Below are 16,710 nucleotides of genomic sequence, written 5' to 3' on the forward strand. Positions count from 1 at the left end.
TCAGTTGTCATTTTAAGAAGAAATCCCCCATTTCTCTAATGCTAAAAATCAAACAAAGATAATACAGCACTTCCTGTATTTTAAAAATATAAATTTATAATGCAGTTTCAGGATTATTGAAACTTCCTGATGAGTGTCCACATTTTCCCTTATTAGCAAAGTTGAAAGCCAGACCAAATTGGGGTGCTGGAAACACTCAGCAAGGCACATGAGATTTGTCCAGCCCTCTGTCCCTAAGAACCAGGGGCAGCCCTGGTCCCAGGGCAGAGGGCAGCTCCTTCCACACACCTGCCCAGGTGCTGCATGGAGAACCCTGCCCCATCCCTGCTGTGGGTCAGGTATACATACTGCAGCATTTTTCTCTGTGAGCTTGGGGAGCATAAACCCTGGGGGACTGTGAAGTGCTACAACCCTTAGAGCAAGAGCACAGGTACAGTTTTACCAAGGCTACCCTGGGAAGCCAGCTGGCTTCCTGCCATCCCCAAAGCAGGCCACAGTGTCTGGCTGTCTGTGAGCATTGAGCCATCTGTGTTAAGGAGCCAGGAAGCTTTCAAATCCTGCCCTAACAATCCCAAAAGTCTCATTATGGGAACAGCATCGCCGAGTCTCTTTTATTGTTTCTGTTTCAAATGTATTCTGCACTAAAACATTTTTGTGGGGCTGGAAATTCTTTTCAGAACCTGCTAATTATTTTTACAATCCACAGTCTGCTCTTATGTTCCTAATTGTGACTATTAATCCTCACTCATCTCCATGTCCTAGATGTGTGCAAGGCAATAAGGCATATTATGCTCAGCAGCACCCTGCCTCTTGACTCATTTGTCAAAAGGATTATTGTACACTCGGTGCTGAATGTGAGGAATTAGCTGCATAAACCTGGCCATTAAAAAGACTGTCTGTGTATTACCTGTGCTGGGCATTGGGATGGAGACAGTAATTCCCTCCTCAGATATGCAAAGGTAGATCGCTAGTTTCAGTTAGATTCATACATGCTGCAAACAATTTGGAAGTGATTTGAATGCAATTTCTCCTTTGTGTCAAGTCAAATGGTGTTATAATCATAATTAATAAGGACTGTACTGGACTTCAGTCTCTTGACTTGTATTTGATTTCCCAAGGAAATTTTTTAATCCACTTTAAAACATGGTAAGTACAGAACATGCTCTGTTGTTTCCAAAATGTGATCAGGTGGCTACCTGCAAACATTAACACCAAAGGTCTGACAGATAGATATAATTGCCACTTGCCAACACAGCCTAGAGCAGGCAGCAGCCCTGCTGCTGTGTTCAAAGGCAGGGAAGAGAAGTCAGGCCAGAGCAGTATCTGTTTTCCTTCAGCTGTGCAGGAATGATGTGCTTTCCAGCTCACCCTTCTAAAAAAGAAGTTCCTTTTTTTTGTCTAATGAATGTTGTATATCCAGGCATCTTTGGACAGCTTTCAGTGAGTGCTGTTTGATGGTGAAATCCATTATTCTCTGCCTTATCCGAATGGCAGCTGGCACTGCCCCTACCCTTACTGCCAGGGACAGCAGCCAAATATTTTCTGCTAGCAAAGTATGGAGTCTACTTGAGCATTCTAAAATTTGGCCCGTTATTTTCATGGACAGCCTTCAAGCTGCACAAAGGTCTGTTCACTTCTTGGCTTATGGTTATTCATATTCATCAAAAGCACTCTACAAGGCGACCACTGGGAGAAAAATGACAGAGAGACACTTTACTGGTTATGTCCTGTTAGTCCCAGCTGTGTCATGGCCAGACAAAGCCAGGGCCTGTGTGCTCATCCCTGATGTGTGGTTGGGGTTCAGAGATTCATCTTCTCCAGTCCCACCACAGCCTCTGCTCCGGGCTCTTGCACAAATCCAACATCTCCTCCCAGTGCTGGCATTTATCCCTGAGGCTCAGTGAGACCAGCAGATCACACCTCTCACCCATCCCTTCACCAGCAGCCTGCTTTCCCCAGGGTTTTCCCTTGTACAGTGTGCCCTTCATTTCTCCTGCCAAGTCCCAGCCTCCTCTGGCAGGCAGGGAGGATTCACCCCCTGTGCCCTGTGCATGCAGCCTGCTGCTAGCCCCATGGTCAGGGCAAACCCAGTCCTTGTTTCAGATCTTCAGGGGATGCTTCGGGGGTCAGTCTGTCCAACTCATTCCTTTCCAGTGGTCCTTTCTGGCTATGTGGGCTCAGGGAACAGTCCCACCAGGTAAGGGATCCTGTGGGAGGATGTACCGAGCCACATGCATCAGTTCTCTTGAAATGCCATCATATTTGTAGCACTTGAAGTGATTTGTGTTGGTGGGGTACATCATGGTTCAACTCAGTTGCACCATTGCAAAATCTCTTTCCAGACTTTGTAGCTGCTTTCACTGTGGAAGCACAAAATCCTTCCCTTCTCCTTTATCTGGGACCAGCTTTCATAGATGATTACACTTCTCCTGCTAGAGCCTGAAGATCCATCACTCTGAAGATTAGTATGTGTCCAGGTAATCTGGGGGACATGTTCTAAAGGGAAATGCTTAATTGGAAGAAGATTTCTGCAGGAGAGCAGAACACAGCCATTTCCTGCAGTAAGTCAGCTCTAGCAAGCGGAGCATGTGTTTTCCCCATCACCTGCTGACAGGCAGGAGGCCCTCAGACAGAGGCTGGCATTGTTCTGGCCGACAGGGATGACTCAGCTGGAATCTGGAATCCAGGCTGGCTTTGCAGAACTGCTTCTCTGCTCTACATCTGCTTTCCTGTCTCACCCAAGCCTTTTAGCTGCTTGCTTTCTATTTCAAAAGGTGGTGTTTATTCTGATTCTTTGTTCACATTCACTCCATTAAGCTTCCGCTTTCAATCATCAGCTGCTGAAGTACTTGGCTGTGCTGCCAAGCAAGCCTCTGCATCTGCCTCCTGCTGGAACAGGCTGTGCCCTTATTTATCACTTTGCTGATGCTGGACTGATAAAACTTGTCTTCTCTGGAGCCTGGTGCAGGGGAGGGGCCTGTAAAACAAAATGAAATTTTCAGTGTGTGAAGATAGTGCTGTTCCAGGAAAGAGGAATTGAGTGGCTTTTGCCTAGTGTGGTGTGTGGCCTTAGCCTGGGGCCAGCACTCAAGGGCTTCTGGGGAAAAGCTGCTGAAGTGTGTCAGAAACAGTGCTTTCTGCTCCCTCACATTCATTTATTTTTCATTCCAAAGTTTTCAGCAAGCGTGCCAAGAACGCTGGAGCAGAAGAGCACTTATCTGTGTGGGAAATGGGAAATGCATTTCTGGAGTGAGGGGAAAGAAAAGCGCCTTCTGCAAGAAATTGTAACAAGTTAAATATGAAACACACAAAATCCAGTAGAAATTAGATTTAAAAAAAATTAAAAAAGGAAAGTGCTTAACACAGGTGAGCCAGATACAGACTCACTTGGGAATTGGCTCCTCAGGTGATGCTTCCTTAGAAAACTGGCAAAGGCCAAACAAGAAATACCTACACCTGTGGGCAAGCCACTGCTGCTGGTTTGCAGGGAGAAGGGAAACCAGGTGCAAAAGATGAGTATGTGAAGGATGAGGGCTATAAAGGAGAGTCCCACAGGCCAGAAAGGGCTGATAGGATGGAAGATGGAGACTTTTTGCTGCATTGGCTCTTCCTGACTGAAGGTCTCTGCCTTTTCCTGTGAGTTTTGTCTTTACAGCTTAGTAGTAGCCTAAAGCATAAGTGTCTAGAAGATTGACTTTTCTCTGTCTGTTTTTTCCTGGGTTTGGATGTTCTTCTCATGTTCATGAACCAATTAAATTGCTGTGTTAATCTTTCCTCCTTTAGAAAAGAATTAAACCCTCACAAAACTCTTTTAAGTGTTGTTTATCAAGGGTAGTAGTGCTTTCTCTCTTCATTTAAGACTTTCTGGGTTAAAGGTTTTAGGTGTTCTCTGAATCCAAAGAGCAAAAGAGCTTCTAATGTGGGAAGGTATAAGGTTTCAATTTTCTTGGAATACTTAAAGTAGATGGATGTCCTAGAAAAGTATTATGTACATTGTCTTAATTGTCCCAATACAGCTGCATGGGCTACTAGAAGAGGAATCCTATGGAATCATAATTGAAGAAAAATCCTTTTTCCAGTGATAGTTTTGAAGATTTTTGGTCTCTGCTTAATATGTAAAAGATAAAGTGGTACATCTTTTCAGAAGGTGAAACAAAAAGCTGCAGACAGAGGCCATGATATAACTGATTTTCTCATTATTATTTTTGTGTCACACCTAAATCAGAACAGGAGCAGCATTGCAGTTTTTTTTTTTTTTCCTGTTGCCAGTTTTACTGTTTGTACTGAGGCAGGTGGGTGCTCAGGAAGCTGTCATATTAAATTTTTATATGGCCTCTAGGAGAACGAGGCATTTGTTCCCTCTCTTGTCAGGGAGGAAGAAATGTTGTAAATTTGCAACAGATTAAACAGATCAGATGAAATATTAAGCATGAACGATGTGAGTTTTTCAAACCCTTCTTGATTGGCCAGTGGTTATCTCAGGTTCGTCACTGTAGGCTAAGCATTAAAGAGGAATAAAAACTATTTCATTGATACCGCCAATTTCTGAAACAAAGTGGAGATTTCCTCATCCTAGTCTTGGCTAGACACAGACCGGCAGACAGGTCACATCTCCCTATTTATGTGACAGAAATAAGTTACAGGGGGAAGTTTTGGAGTCATTGTGCAAATCAGAAGAAACCTCAACATTTTACTTCCTGCAACTGCGCTTGTTTTTCCCCTTTTTTGGGGTGAGAGAAAGGCTTTAATAATATCAATGTGTTCAAGAAACTGCATACTTACATATTTTTCAAATGTAACACAGTAACGTCTCTTTTGGGAGAGAGGATTATGCTTCTCAAAGTTGACATTTTTCTCTTTATTTTTAATTTTTATGTAGATTATGTCTCAATTGTATTTTGAAATATTCCATACCAAAATCTTTTTTCAAAGCTCCTTCCCTTTTTCTGTCTTCTGCTGCAGAAGTGCAAAAATAAATCAAAAGCCAGGATTTGTGGTACTTAGACTGTAATGAGTTTCACTCCTTTCCTCTGTCTCTGACTTGCTGTGAAAGTGTTGCTGAGGGATCTAAGTTGTAGGACACTTTCTGTAAGATAAGAGCAAGAGAAGAATTGAAATCATGAGATAAGAGCTGGATGTTTTGCCAAGTGCATTTTCCCTGTGGGATGGGATAAGTTAGCAAATGAGGACCTTTGGGATGGCCATGCAGAGTTCAGAAAAGCAACATTGCATCCCAGTGTGCCATGCCTGCACGGTGGATGGGATTTGTGTGGAGTCTCAAATTATTCTACTGGGTATATTTCTTTAGTCTCTCAAAAGTAATATGACATTTGTAAAATATCTTTCTGTGTCTCTTAAAAGCTATTGTGGATGGCTTGAGAAATTTGTGTTTAAATGCAATAAGTTTCTGAGTGTATATGGGTAGCTTAAGACGAAGCAAATGGGAAGCAGTTTAATTTGCAATTTCAATTCATGCTGTGGAAAAGCTGGATGTTTATTCCAGCTGATCTGAAAGTGAGGAGCAGCAGTGAAGCCAACAGAACAAAAAAAATATTTTCAATTCTTTGATGCTTGTTGCCACACAGGTTTGAATATCCATCTTGGAATGATATTTCATACTTTGAAATATGACAAAGTCCATAGCCATTGGTTCTGATTTTTTAGTGAAAAGCTAAAAATTTGACATTTGGTAGGTGGTGGGTCTTTGTTAGCCAAAAAAATTCAAGCCAAAAATCACTGCTTAGCTGAAGTATCCTTGGAAAAGCTAGCAATGCTTTCAGCAACAGTGCTGGGAAAGTGGGTTTGACAACTCCTTTACAATTAGTAAGAAACCAAAAAGATTAAAAGAGAAGTCACTGAGCTTTTTGAAACAGCTATGGGAGGCTTATATGTAATTTTGCCATGTAGTTTCTTCTGCCTTTCCAAAAAGAGAAAAAAACATAGACTCATTTCCAGAACAAGGTACCACTGCAAGGATTTTAAGTGCCTGGTCTGAAAATGTAGAACATGCAACTTACAGCTTGATAAATCAGCAGTCTCACAGGCACATCTAAACTCCATTATACTGAAATGGAGTTGGGAATGAAAGTGAATCATAGTAGCACCTTTGAGTCAGAAAAATATAAATTACTCTTGCAGGATTAACTTTTTTTAATAAAGTAAATTAAGTTAACAATAGTTTATTCTCTTCTCTTAATGCTGTTAAGCTTCTTAGAATGTCTTTCTTCTGAAGAAACCAAATGTTTAGTTTTATTAAAGGGGACTTCAATTTCTGTATTCTATCAGCAGGAATATTAGTTTTTGTAATGTTTTGCCAATTGTTTCATTATGTATTTATACAAGTCACATATTTTAATTTCTGAACATCCTTTATCTGTTGCTGCATGGGAGAGTTTATCTGAAGCTGGGAGGATACAAAGATTTAGCTTTTTGTAATGAAGAAAAATATGTGTAATTCTTTTCAAAGAAGAAAAAGAAAATAAATTAAAGAAAATTAGGAGGTAATTTTTTTCAGGGAATCAGTTTGTGGAAGTAATGTTTTCTGCATTCCCCCTTTGTCCTGCAAATAGAGCACTTCTGGGATTTGGTGCAAAGTGAGTCTGTAGTGCTGTGATTATGTGCACCTAAGGGGTTTTGCCTGACACCACGTTGCTGTTCTTAATCCAGTGGGTCTGAGACACCAAATTTCCTGACTCCCTTCAGTCTGAGTCAAACAAATTGGTGAAATAATCCTAATTAGATGATCCGAGGGGTGTCAGCACAAGTGGCAGGGGCTGTCAGTGCTCAGGTCTGGAGAGGTGGGTGCTGCTGTAGGGAAACAGGGGAGACAGGCACACAATGATCCATCACCCCACAGGGCAGCCATAAGTACACAAACATCCTGAATATTTTTTCCCTGGCTCTTTATTCCTTTCTACACTGAACCTGCCCTGCTGCTTCACCACTTTGCAAGCAAAAAGTGCTGCAGCTGATATTTCAGTGCTACTATATCCAAAGTACCAGACAGGGTACCTTTTTCTGCTGTATGATGCTTGTTTATGACTATTCAGACTTGCATTCCTCCAAGCATTCAGCAGGGCAAGAGCTGCTCTGAATGCCAGAAAGATCATGTATCCAGCAGATGAGAAAGAAATGTACCGGCTGGCTATGATATATTGACCTGCATTAAGGAAATCAGCAATGTCATAGGCAGAGCTTTCATCTCCAGTGTGCACTCATGTGCCATCACATCAGGGGCCCAGGAGAAGATGTTCTGCCATTAACCCAAAGTGCTTGAAGGTGCAGAGGTAAGCAGCTGTGCTCTCAGTTGGTTGTGGTGCAAAATCAAAGCAGAGCATTGGTTTAGGAAGTTTAGGAAGGACATCGAGATATCTGAGCATGTCCAGAGGAGGACACCAAGGCTGGTGAAGGGCTTGGAACACAAGCCCTGTGAGGAGCAACTGAGGGAGCTCAGATTGTTTAGCCTGGAGAAAAGAGGACTCAGAGGTGACCTTATCACTGTCTACAACTCCCTGGAAGGTGGTTGTAGTCAGGTGTGGTCGGTCTCTTTCTCCAGGCAGCATTGACAGAACCATAGGACACACTCTCAAGCTGTGCCAAGGGAAATATAGGTTGGATATTAGGAAAATGTTTTTTACAGAAAGGGTGATAAAGTACTGGAATGGTCAACCTGGGGAGAGGTGGTGGAGTCACCATCCCTGGATATGTTAATAAAAGCCTGGATGTGGCACTCAGTGCATGGTTTAGTTGAGGTGTTGGGAATGGGTTGGACTTTATGATCTTGAAGGTCTCTTCCAACCTGGTCATTCTGTGAATTCTGGTTTGTAATGTGCCAGAACATTTGATGGCTGTGGGTTCTCAGCCACCCACAGGTGTGCTTTGAGCAGTCCTGCACTGGCACTTCTACCTTGTATTGTGTTCACAGTGATGCTTCCTCTTAGGGGATTTACATCCCATTTCAAACCTGCCTGGGCACGGATCTGTGACTGACGTTCCCGGAAGTGTAAGGAGCTTCCCAGCTCCCATCAGCCCTTTCCATGCCATGGCTGTTCCCCAGAAACACTGTCACTATTGGAAATTCTCAGTGCAGTTCGGGTTTCAATAACATCCCTTGCTAGGCTGTGCTTGCCTTCACCAAAGTTTTGTCTTCTGTGTTGGAGAACTTAATTATGTTATATAGAAACAACAAAGATCGTATTTCATAGAGCAGAGGCAGAAAACTCCTACCAAAAATATCAGGCATTTAAAATCACATTAGAAAGACTCCACCAGTCTTTGCTTAGTATTGCTGCTGTCAATGTGTCTATCACTGAACCACGCACAAAATGGGCATCCTTCATCTTTTATGGCTTTCAGTCATGTCATTAGCATTTTAATGATTTGCCATGTTCTCTGTTCAATCTTAATTTGGTCATTAATTTGCTGTTGGAAGTAAAGCTTTGGAATAAACCCTTTCCCATCTTTTAGTTTTTTATTGTGCTTGCATTCAGCAGAGAGCTGGGAGCAGGAGGCAGTCCTGTGCTTCTCTTGCTGCCACTCAGATACCCACAGCTGCCCTTGACATGAGAAACTTGCTCGTGCTCTGACTTACAGATGGGATGTCAGTGTGTTCAGAGGGACAGACACCCAGGGACAAGGACATTTGCTCCCCTGGCACAGGCAGTGACCACTTCCCTTGCTGTGCAGTTTAGCAGGCACACATCTGAGCAGGGAGGGCAGAGAGGAGAGACCCTGCTGCACACCAGCTGCTGGGATGCTTTGGGATGCAGCACAGAACCCAGAGCTGCTTTATGCTCTGCCTTTTAAATCCAAACTTCCCAAAGGTACAGGGATCATTTCACTTGGAAAAAGAATGGAGTGTTCCTGTAAAAGCAGTGATGCATGTGGCTGCCCCAGTAACTCCTCAGGGTGGCTGTAGGAGCAAGATTTCTGCTTGGCCAGCTGGGATCATCTCTGCTCCTTCAAGCTGTGATACAGAATACACACCTGTCACCTGGCAAGGGACAGAGAACCACCAGCCTTATTGACTGTGGGAAAACCACAGAGGCTCAGTCTCCATGAATAGTGGGGGACCTTTCTGCAGCTACTGCAACAAACATCATCAACTGCTGCCTCACTTGCACAGCATATGGGCTGTCTTTTGATAAAATAAGAAGTGGTTTCCAGCTGATGGTGAAATTCCAGAAACCAGGAAGGGCACAAGTTCTCCAAAATGCAGTAGAGATGGAAGGACTGAGAGGATGAGTCCTCTGGTCAGAACAAATACCCAAAAATCCTACTACACTGAAACAATTGATGAAAGCAAGATGGCAGGTGAAAGCCCTAAAACTAATTTGCAAACAGGTGAAAATGTGTGACTGATGTCTGACACTGACACTCAGGAGAGCTGGAAGAAGGATGTCTTGGAAATGATTTCAAGTTGTATGAAGGAGATCATAGAAGAGGTACAGGTGATTGGAGAGGTGTGCAAAGATAATATACAGAAATCACAGTGATTGCTTTTATGTGTCAGCCAATGCATGCCTCTCTTTTTTTTTAATTAAAGTAGCTCAAAAGCTAATCTATGGAAAATTATCTGCATTGAAAAAGTGAACAAGGGAAACAATATCTTCATGAATCTGAGAGAAATGGGGGAAGCCCATTAGCTTGTCTCTATGACATTGTTAAGCCTTTTTCTATTACATTTCTTTGTGTAATAGCTGTTCTTTTTGAACACAATGGTGTTTTTCATCTAATCAGATGATGATTCAAAGCATTTTTGCATCCTACTTATAATATGAACCACAGTTCTTTCAGCACAGGGTTCACATTTAAGATTAGACTGCTGTGATTTTCATTGCTGCTCTGGTTGAAGGTCATTTACTTTGGCAAATGGAGAGGGCAGTTGCCAAAAGATAATCTCCTTTCATTTTACCTGGCAGTTGCCTGTCAAGTTGAAATAATGGCATTCAAAACCCACTATTACAGCCTGTCTATACTCTAGCTTAAAAAAAAAAAAAAAAAAAAGATTTGTAGCTGAGATGCAATGCAGTGGTTTCTCAGTGAATTTGAATTTCAACTTCTCCAGAATTTTGCTTGGCTAATGTGGTCTTGCAGGGCAGGTCTGACTGAGTGACTTCAAATGCAGTGTCCAATTTGTCACCCCATGTCACGATTATGCAATTTATTATTTGCTGGGTCACATGATGTCATGGCAATTATTCTTTCTTTTGCTTTTTCTCCCTCAAAGCCACAAATTCTTGGTATCATTTTGGAATTAAGCTATTTTTTCCAAGTTCATCACACTCTGAGTAGTGGAATTGTGATTAAAAATCTCAAATCATCAGCTCATCAAGTTAGCCATTGTGTAAATTCACCAGAGCTTTGATCCTCTAGTTCAGAGAAGAATGACAATGTGTCGGGTCGTCGTAATTGTTTTCACACATTATTTTCAAATCCATGTGAGATTATGTTTCTCTTTAAGCAAGATGGAGAAGTCAAGCTCATTGTTAGTGGCTACAAACTGCAGCTGAAAATGCTACAAGTGAAAATTTGTTTAAAGGTCGGATCACTTTGTGAAAGGCAGAATACCTAGGTAGTTCCATGCTCAGTGCCTCAACCTGTTTTCTTCTGTGCAACAGCATCCAGACCACAGGCAGTGCTGTTACATTTCAGAGTCTGTGTATGGCATGTGTGTTTGTTTTACAAGAACACCACTGCTAGGGGAAGGAAAATGTGACCTCCCCTTCAAAACAAGCTGTCTCTAAAAGAATTCTGCAGTATAGAGTGACATCGATATCACATGCGCGGAGTGAAGCCCAACGGGATTGAACACTCCCACTTTGCCATCAGGCTTTCCCAAATGTCCTCTGCTATCCCTGCTCAGCATATTTTAAGAAAAGCCTGGGAGCATTAAACTGAGCTTAGTGAGAAAGGGCCAACATATGGCCCTCTCTGCGTGGTGCCTGCTGAGAGAGCGACATAAAAGCTGCACGAAGGAGAGGCAGCGTTCCCTGATTGCCCTGTGTGGATGTGGGGACCACAGCAGGTGACTTCATTGGGAGGGACCAAAGGTACCCAGGGGCCTCTCTGCCTGGAGGGCTGGAGATGCTGAGCCTCCCTTTAGGAAGCTGAATAGCAAGTTCGAGAGTGGCTAGAAATTTCTGTTCGCTGATGAGCGTTTTGAGCTTAAGCAGAAGGTAACTGGGAGCTTGGCTCTGTGTTGTTTCATACTAATTTTAGCTGCAAAGGGAATGATGCTCTATCCCAAGGCTTTGCATTTCCCTAGATTGCAAGACTAAGAAGGACAGTTGGCTTTTGGCTTGCAAACAGAAAATTTCCTCCTGCTCCTTAGCGGTTAAAAGCCAGCAGCAAAAATCCATAGCTTAGGATTTTGACAGATTTTCTTGTTGCTTTCTAAAGAATCTTTCCTATTTCTTTTTACTCTGTGAAGGTTTAAAAATCAAAAGTGTGATATACCAGTGTGAATAACATATCCACATAGCCATGAAGAAGTGTTTAAATGTGGTCTTTAATGAAGAGCTGCTAAATTGCTTTTGCATGTGTGTACCTTGGGGGTTGGCATACCTTGTGTTCAGGGTCACTGCTTACAAAGTGAAGCATTTTGTCTATTGAAGGATATTTGAAGGAAAACTGATTTACCTCCAAGAAGAGGGACATGAAAGACCATTTCACTTTACCAAATGTGTGCTTACCTTTCCAGGTGGTTTTGGGACTCTAAGAAACACAACTCTTACCCTATTTTGCATGGTAACAAACATTTATAAACATTTATTTATTTCTTGCTTTTTCCTGGAGAAGCTGAGTTTAGGCTTTTTTTCTGAATCTGAAAGAGAAGCTAAAATATCCACTGGCCTTCTGTGTCACCCTTTTTTCTCTCATATGTTTCAACTTTCAGAGAGTGCAAGGTGACTGTAGATGAATTGTTTTCCACAGAGTATTTTCTAAAGCCTTTGTGTTCACCTGATTTAAGGAAAATAGGTGTAGTTCAAAAACGTGGCTTCTAGCCCCACATTTTCACTTCGGGAATATACAAAGCTGAAACCTTTGAGATGCATTAAGGTTTGGTTTCTTTTTTCCCTCTGCTGTGAGCCTCTAGTATGGCCTTGCTGGTGCTCCTTCCATGGGTCTAGTAATGATTGTTTTATGAATAAATACAGAATAAAATGACATTGATATACCTGGGTAGGAATAAAAGAAGCTGTCTGAATCTAAAATATTTATATTCATCAGGAAACTGTTTATATAAGTTATTTACCAAATGTGGATAGTTAGAAACAGACTCTGGAGGTTTGGGGAAGAACAAAGAAAATTCTTGACAAGTTGTTGAAGTAAAATTTTGAAAACCACTATTTTAATTTAAGTCTAAAAGTAGAAATACAAAGACCCCTCTGAAATAGGATTTCAACTTTGATTTTTAGCCTGGCAAATATCAAAGAAATTTTTGAAAAAAGAAATTCAAGATCCAGCTGATTTTATTAATAATTTTCCTCAATCTTGCAAAACAAAAACTGTCAATTGATACAAACAGAGCTTGACAAAGTCACCAAAAATGATTAGCTGACTTTGTTTAATTTGGTCCTGTTGCTCTTTAATTAACAATTCACTGCCAGTGTTGCACAGTTTTCTGGCAATCCACACAGGACTCCTCTTCATTGTCTTTGGCCAACATGCAAATTAAATTATTTAAAACCCTAAAGACACTATGGGGCATTTTCTTGTTTGGTTTTATTTGAGTTGAACAGTTAACTGGAGTGAGCTGGAGCTGAGTACTGGGAGGGCTGGGGAATCCCTGATGTCCCAAGCCTTGAGCAGATAATATTTTAGAAGAGCATTTTTCAGTCAGTGTTGTGTGTCTTCCAAGGGTGGTACTTGCTGTGTGGTGTCTCCCTCAGAGGAAGCAGGAGGTTCCTGGAGCTTTCCATGCCTTTCCCTCCTCTCTTTCTGTACTGTATGCTAGATACTTTATTTAAAGTAATATTTCCTGTGAGGTAAAATTTCAAAGCAGTCACCACCAGTCAATGAAATATTTTCTTTTTATCAATATCCATTTTGGAACCAAAATTTACGTCTGAAGAAAAAGTTATTTATCCTGGTTTTTGCATTCTGTATTTCTTCAGGTCTGAAATGAAAGTCAATATATTATTTTTATTGCAGCTGAGACACAGTAACAGAAATCAAGGCCAGAAAAACAACCTGCAAAGTTGTATGTATACCTCTAGTGGATGGCCTCCAGCAACTGGAGCCTTTAGAATTTTCCTTTTAATTAAATGTTTGTTTGGCTGGAGGAGAGATGCTTCCAGTCTGGTGCTCACAGTGGGGGCAATAGGAGCTTAGTGCCAACGTGCTTAACTCATCCACTGGGAGCCCCTAAAACGGTCCCAAAAACATTCAGTGGGGCTGAGTGTGCGACCAAGCAGAGGGGAATGTGCTGGAGGCGTGTGAGAGCCTCCATCCCTGCCCAGGTCTGGAAGGAGCAATCAGGGAAGGGAAGCCCTGCTCCAGTCCTGGGGGTTTCTTGCTCCAGGATGGGCTGGGAACAGCTGTGCTGCTGCTGGCACCCACAGAGGGGACCTGGCTGTCTCACCTGGGCACTGCAGGGCTGGGCAAGGCTGGCTCTGGAGGCAGGAGAACTTTCCTTCACTCCTGCTTTTGGACCAGGGCAGTGCTTGCGAAGGAACTGTGGGATCGCTGCCTCCTGTCTCAGGCAGGGCTGCACCTCCAGGTGCCTTTGGGGGAATGCTGGCCTGGGAGGGCTCCTGAAGCCCTGCTACCCCTGAAGGGCATTCATCCACATCCAAGGTCTGGATAAGCCCAGCAGAAAGGCACAACCCAAACCTAAATGAGCTGTTTCCCTCCATGGACCCTTTGCTCCTGCACTACAGCATTTGCAAGGGTAGATAGGCCTGTATCACTTAAGGACAGAAAAAATGGTCATTGCCAGCATATTGTTTGTTGCCTGGCAATTATCTGCATGGTTCTGTGATGAAAGGCTACATTTCCAGCATTGATTCCTTTTATGACCTTGCCAGAAAGCATTTATCCCACTTTAAATTCTGGCTATCAGCTGTACATTGTAATAGTCTTGTAGAACATTTTATTATTTTTTGTAAGCCATTGGTAAACAGACCTAAGTTCATTACTCTGTGTATCTAAGCAGGTGTTTTACCCTGTTTAAATGTCCATTGAAATTGCCTCTTTACATCTGAATGTTTACATAGGTGTTGCTGGCAATTGTTGCAAATTCAAAGACACTTTTAGGAAAAAGTGCAATCAGCAAACAAAATTAGAACAACTTGACACCATAATAAATCAGAGCAACAAGAAAATTGTAAAAATCATTTGTAATGACATATTTTGTTGCTGTTCTTGTTTGTTAGATTAGATTTCTGTTAAAGGTAATTGAAGAAAAAATTGTTCTGGTTAGAGGGATAAAATACATTAAAATTAAATGAGCTTCTTGAATTCTGCTTAGGCTTTAAGATATCATATCAAGGAATGAAAACACATTGAAGAGGCATGATAGATATTTTGTGTGGCTGACCACAAAGCAGTTGTGGTCCAGCATTTCTGTCACAGCCCAGGCAAGGTCCCTTGGGTGAGGGCTGTGGTATTTGAGCAAATTGAGAGCATGGTGTCTTTGTTCTGCTCTCCACCTGAATTCCAGGGCTCCCTGTGTGTCTTGCTCAATTATTTGGTGCCAGGGCAGGTAGGAGCTGCAGGGTGCTGGTGGGAGCATCCTGGATCTGCAGATCACCCTTGGCTTCTGGTACCTGCTGTGGGATTCTGCTGGCACTTGAAGTTCAGGCTTTCCTTTTATAGGGTTTCCTTAAAGGAACACAAAACCAACCAGCCTGTCTTCTGGGCAGCATTTTCATGCCTTTTTCAAACACTAGCTAAATATAAATAGGTGGAAAAATAATTCCTCAGAAAACAATTATTGAACAACTACAAATACCAGTGATTATCAAATGGGAAACTGACCTTAAAAAACTCACTTTCTCCACTTTCTGGTTTCAAAACACAATACCTGTAAAAAAAATTTGGTTAAATATTTCTCCTGGCCAAATGTGGAAGTGGCATACACTTTGTTTTCTTACTTTTTAATTTAGTTCATATTCTGCTATTAAATATACCCCACTGCCCCTGTTTTTAGGGAGTTTTTATACTTCTTTCCACTTCTGTCTGTCCTTCCTCACTCCCTTCCTTTTCTCCCCAGAAAAGCTCAGTCCTCAAAGCTAACAGTCTGAGGATTGTGGGAGTTTTTTAAAGAAAAATAAAAAGAAAAAAGAACAATCAAAACCCAGTCATGGATGGCAGTTCCCTCTGCAACTGGTATGGGGGGAGAAGCAATAACATTTTTTTTTAAACCATCTTTACACATCTATAGAAAAGCAGTTAGGATTTTTTCTTTCTCTTTTATTGTTTACTAAATCAAAGCAAATGCATCTGAGGCTTATAGTGATGATAGCAAAAATTACAAAGACCTTTCATATGCAAAAAGACATTTTTGTATGACTGAAGATTCAAAATGCATTATGCCAATCTTGTATTCAAAGACCAGCTTTGCAGGGTTTAAGTTCTATTATGTGTTTTTCTGGAGGCTTTTTGTTTCTTGGGTATTTTCTCTTTTTTCCTTCATTTTCATGAGGTTTGTATTATTAGTACTTTGTAACATTTTCACAGGGTCTTTCCTTTGAACCCTGCGCATGAAATGAATGAGGAGTCTGGGTTTTGCTTTATGAATCAGCCTCTCTAATATGTCATCTAGCTCTGGAAATATCCCCAGAATTCAGAAGGCTATCAAACAAATCTTCATCACCACTTTAGAGCTGGTTGCATGCTGCAGCTCACAGCTTTGATATTTGAAAGATCTTTGTATTTCACTCTTCTGCATCTTGAAGAGATGTGTTATCTCACTGTCAGGGGATTTGGAGGAGGAGAATGGAACACTCATAAGAACTAAAACCACAAAATATTTTTATGACTGAATACCATGCTTTTAATGGCAATTGTCAGCCTCTTCCAGTTCAAGGTTGCTGTTTTGCTGTTGCTGTGAGGAGCATTGTCTGTCTGTAGTGATCCATCAGCTGCTCAAGACTTTCAGAGAGAAGGCTGCTGTCAGGTTTCCTGGGCTCAGACCATTAACTGGCTCATCCCAACAAGTCTGACCTCTCTTTGCCTCATCTCCTGGCTGTGCTGTGGGTATGTGCCTGCCTGTTAATGACACCAGGCAGTTTCTACAGTCTGGGGTGCAATCCTGGCCCCCACGACTTCTGTGGCATCATAGTTTCCAGTTCTACTACTCATATTTCTGCCTTGGTGCCTCATTTTCATTTTTATTGAATTAAATGGCATTTATGGCAACTCTGAAGGTCGCCTCCCCTGCTTCCTTACAACTGTGAAATGCCACCATGGCAATAACAATTGGAGATAGGTAGGAACTGAAAGGCAAGAATATATGGAATGAAGTCGACATCAACGTGTGTAGAAATTCATGCAGCACAATAAGCAAAATATTTAGATTTAATCATGCCCCAAATGCCCAAAAAAGCAGCTGTTCAAACCCCTGTTCTCTCTCCTCGTGCCTTCCCCTGCATTGACACATGTGAGCTGGGTAAGGCTTTGGGAACTCCATCTCTTCCAAGTCCAGGGGCTCTGCTCCCAAGTGCAAAACCCAAGCAGGAATGGGTGCTGTGCTACCAAAGCAGA

The sequence above is a fragment of the Ammospiza caudacuta genome, chromosome 8, assembly GCF_027887145.1.
Source record: "Ammospiza caudacuta isolate bAmmCau1 chromosome 8, bAmmCau1.pri, whole genome shotgun sequence".
In the NCBI taxonomy this organism is placed as follows: Eukaryota; Metazoa; Chordata; class Aves; order Passeriformes; family Passerellidae; genus Ammospiza; species Ammospiza caudacuta.